The following is a 4662-nucleotide window of genomic DNA, read 5'->3' as shown; positions in this document are numbered from 1 at the left end:
GATGTGATTCAAATATTTGCAAACTAGCTGCAAGTCAGGAAAAAAAGATATTATTCACAGGCACCTAAATGAGCAAGTGTATCAAAAAATTAAATAATCAAGACATACAGAGATATTATAAAAACCATGCCAATATTGGATTGCATTTAGTAAACAGACTATAAGCTGATTACTAGAAAGGAACCTTAGCTGAAATGTAGATTAGCAGTTTATAATCCCGGGCAATGCAGAATGATGTCCTTGAAATAGACGTGCCTTTCTCATTGCAATTTAAAATACTTAAGAAGAAAACATGGTTAAACTTAGTATTACGTCGAGTCTGACATTTGTGTTACTTGAAAATATACATGAACTGCGGCTTCTTTCAGAAATCTCTAAATCTGGGGAACGCAGTTCACAGAGGCTGAACTTAGAAAGCCTAATATAGAAAGTAGAAGACGGACTAGAAAAACAGAAAAAACAAAACAAAACAGGATTTTGTCTTCAGCCTTTAAGTCTTCGGCTAAATTTTTTTCTGAAATCATTGTAATATTTTACAATAACATTTGCTTGATTACACCCAATTTAGGTTGAGTTTTCTATGAGTACAAACAAAAGAATTCTGACATATTTATCCCTATTTTCTTATGGTTCTTACATAAATCTTTGGAAGTTACCATAAATCTATTTGGGAATAAGGGTATATATAAAATACAGATGCATAATTTTATTAAACCTTACTAAATATGTTTTCTTAAAACTGTAAATTATCTGAAACATTCTGTTAAGTATTACCTTTACAGGAACTTTAGAATATTATGATTTTAGATTTTCGCTTAGTTTTCTCAAATTATGTAAAAGTTTCTTTGTTAATTTTCCCTGGGAGTGTTTGTTTGTTTATCAATTTTTTTTTTGAAAAAAAAAAAATCCTTCCAATGAAAACTTGAAAAAGAAAACCTCCATCAGCAATCCAAAGTCAGAAATATTTCGAAGTCAAATAAAATTCCTGCTGACACATCACTTGCTATTTGGTAGTTTTACAGTTATTCATATCTTTGCAAGGTACTTTTAAATTTAGACTTTAGTTCTGCAAGTTAAACTTTCCAAGGGAGTTTCCTTTGGGTTCATCAATTCCCCACATTGTTACTACATGGCAAAGGAAGAGCGATCACCCCCCCCCCTCTTGCCAGGACAGTACCAGCTGCTGCAAGGACAGTACCAGCAGTAACCACAGTATATGTGTATTCCAAATATTTCCCAAGTTACTCTCCTATGATTTTCAGTTCTTTAAATACTAATCTGATATATCCTTATTTCCATCTAAGTTTCCAGAAGTCGATTATACATCTCCTTCAGTATTTTTTATTTCATGCCACCCAATACAACGTGTATCTTGAGGGATGTAAGGCTGTAGTAAGTGAAATGATAAGAGGCTTCCAAGGCAACTGCATATGAAAGGAGGCTGCATCGCTGAGTTTGTTCAGATTGCTTGCAGGATCACTATGGATACAACTCTCAAAACTGAATTCCGATGAATTCCACCCCCAAAGCATGTGGGATATAACAGAGCCACAGTTAACCTACCCAAGGAATGGGATTCATCTCAGGTTCTATATTTTGCTACTTGACTCAACTTTTCTTCTTGTGTTCAAGACTAAAATATCACTCCATTTATTCCTTTAAATCACATCTTAAGGTTACGCATTTGTAGAATAAAACCGAGCTTTCTGATAACATGAACTGATTTTCAGAGACCATTTAAATTCAAAGTAAATTTGTTACTATTAACTTTGTTATTGTACTAAATAAATGACATAAAGGCTTATATCTTATTTTCTTTATTCTACACAGTTTTAACAGATTTTTAAAAAGATGTCAACGTGGCACATTTTCCCCCTATGTGCATATATTACAAAGTATCAATTTTCAGATGTATCTGATACTTCAATATTCATTTATCACAGCACCTTGTCTAGTGACTTTCTGACTCTTATCCATAGCTTGTCAAATACCTAATGTTTATTTAAATATTTTGGGCTATACAATTTAAAAGAGAAGTCAGTTGCTATAAAAGGTGTAACTACATTTATTGAAGTTGCTTTATAAACAACTATCATATAACCGATGAATTTTCTATTTCTTAGTAATTATAAGTTTCTGCAAGTTTACTTTTTGCATACATGAATGAACAAAATAAAAGATAATAGCTTATGCCACTTAACATTTATTTACCATGTTCTAAGTGCACAGTGTGAGATCCAATTAAATTTTTCTGTAGCTTCCTACAGTAATAGTCATGATTCTCAGTCCAGGCTGCACACTAGAATCAACTGTTGAATTATTATTCTTGAAGATGGACACAAGTGTGTATTTTAAAAAGCTGCAGTGTTTCTGATACACAGTCACTAGTGAGAACTACTGGCTTTCAGAAACAATGTCCAAACTTGAGAGGTTGAATGTGCAAGTAGAGAGAGGGGGATGGAGAACACGTGCTCAGGTACAGAAAACACTGACTGGTACTTCGCAAACTTTCAAAATGTTTGTGAGATGAGCCACTGCATATCCTGACTACTCCAACTTCACATTTTTATTCCGCTTCCGTTTTTTGATGATGCAAATTCACTCACGCTTCTTACACATCAAATAAAGAGGCCCAAATTAGGCAGTGTTCAACCCAAACAAACAAAAACCCGCCCAAACCAATGTAATGAGTTTTACGGTACTCACCTCACAAGTCTACTTCTCTTGTCCAGCTCCCACATATTAGAAACAACTGTGCGCAGTGTGTGCGCGTGTGTGCAAAACATGGGAAAGATCAATCCTAAAAAAAACTGGCGTGGGGGCGGGGGCGCTGGCTCTTTGGGGATGGGGAAGATAGATACCTGGCCTTTGTGTTGAGTCCCGCGGGCCCGGAGCTGATGAGAACAGGAAAGGACACACTCGCTCGTACCCGTCTCTGGGATGGAAACCGGGTGCGGGGATGCCTCAGTTTTCTGCTCTACTTCTCCACAGAAAGGAGCCCTGGTCCTGAGCAAAGCCGCCTCTCTTCAAGTTGGTTGAACTGTCAGCCTCTGCCTCAGCCAGAGCATCAATGGCTGGGTAGGCGCCTCGGCGCGTGGCGTTCCCTTGGCAACCACAGGTTCTTCCGGCCACGAAGCCACGCCTCCCCGGTAGCGATTTAGCCGCACTGCTGTTGCTTTTGGGCTTGAGGAGCTTCGGGAAAATGCCAGGGGTACCCCCAAGGAGTGCTAAAGACGGTGCGGGCGCGGGTGGCGTGTGAACTGACCCCCTTCCGGCCCGGAGCCGCGCCGTCCCCGGTGGAGCATGCTGGGAGTTGTAGGCGCGCGCACAGCCTGCCGGGAGGGGCTTGGCGCCCGCGTTTCCTGCGGGATTCTCTCCTGTTCCTGTGCAAGCCAAGCTCAGGAAGGTCAGGTCCCAGCGGCGGACCCTCGGTGCTGCACCCAGAGAGTTGAGGATTCTCTCTGTGTTGTTGCCTTGTAGGGACTCAAAGTGGGAGCTGCAACTGCAGGACCTGACTGAACCCGGTCGGGCAAGCTGTGCCACGGAGCTGCCCCCTTTACCCCCCACATCTAATCTCTTACGGATTCATAGGCCCAGAGTCTGAGAGTCTGGAGAAGTAGAACTGTAAACGTAGGTAGGGAGAAGGGGAGAGGAGATGAACTGGTGTAAAAAGTCAAAGGCATCAACAAATGTTGGCGAGGATGTGGAGAAAAAGGAACTCTCCTGCACTGTTGGTGGGAGTGCAAACTGGTCCAACCACCTTGGAGAGCTGTGTGGAGATTTCTGGACCTACTAAACATAGAGCTTCCATATGATCCAGCAATTCCACTCCTAGGTATTTACCCAAAGGACACAGAAACATTAATTTCAAAGGGCACCTGCATCCCTATGTTTATAGCAGCACTATTTACAATAGCTAAGCTATGGAAACAACTCAAATGCCCAAAAATAGATGACTGGATCAAGAAGATGTGGTACAGGGCCTCCCTGGTGGCGCAAGGGTTAAGAAGCAACCTATGAAGCAATTCACAGCCACTGCAGCATGTGTTTGATTCCTGAGCAGATAGGGAGAAACCCACATGACTCAGTAGACCTCTCCTGACTCGCTGGCTGGTCCCCTCAGCAGTGTGTTTCAGTCAATCTTCCTGTTCTGTTCCCCACTCTGTCTCTGGTGAATCCTCTCACCCCCCCCACACCTCTGGCCTGTACCCCAATTCTTGTATACATAAATATATATATATTTTTTAAAAAGTGTGGTATATAGACACAATGGAATATTACTCAGCAATCAAAAAAGATAAACACATGCAGTTTGCAGCAACATGGATAGAGCTGGAAGGGCTCATGTTCATCGAAATAAGCCAGAAAGTAAAAAAGGGACCAGGAGAAAGACTAATTATAATAAAGTAAAAATTAAAATCAACAAGCAACTCTAAACCAGAAACACTGGTGGGGGGAGAGGGGAGTAGGGATTAGGGTCAAAATGTTATAGGACAGGGAGAGGGGCAGCCCAAACCCCGCAAACCTGCCTATTCTACATGGGTTCTGCCATCCGCCGCATCAACACAAAACATAGGAGACTTTAATGGGAAGGAACTTTAATAAAACTAGGAAACAATACAGGTAAGGCAAAGAGTCTAGTTTCTAAATGAAGCATCCAGA

The sequence above is a fragment of the Talpa europaea genome (assembly GCF_964194135.1).
Source record: "Talpa europaea genome assembly, chromosome: 4".
Lineage (NCBI taxonomy): Eukaryota > Metazoa > Chordata > Mammalia > Eulipotyphla > Talpidae > Talpa > Talpa europaea.
This window is presented reverse-complemented; position numbering follows the sequence as displayed.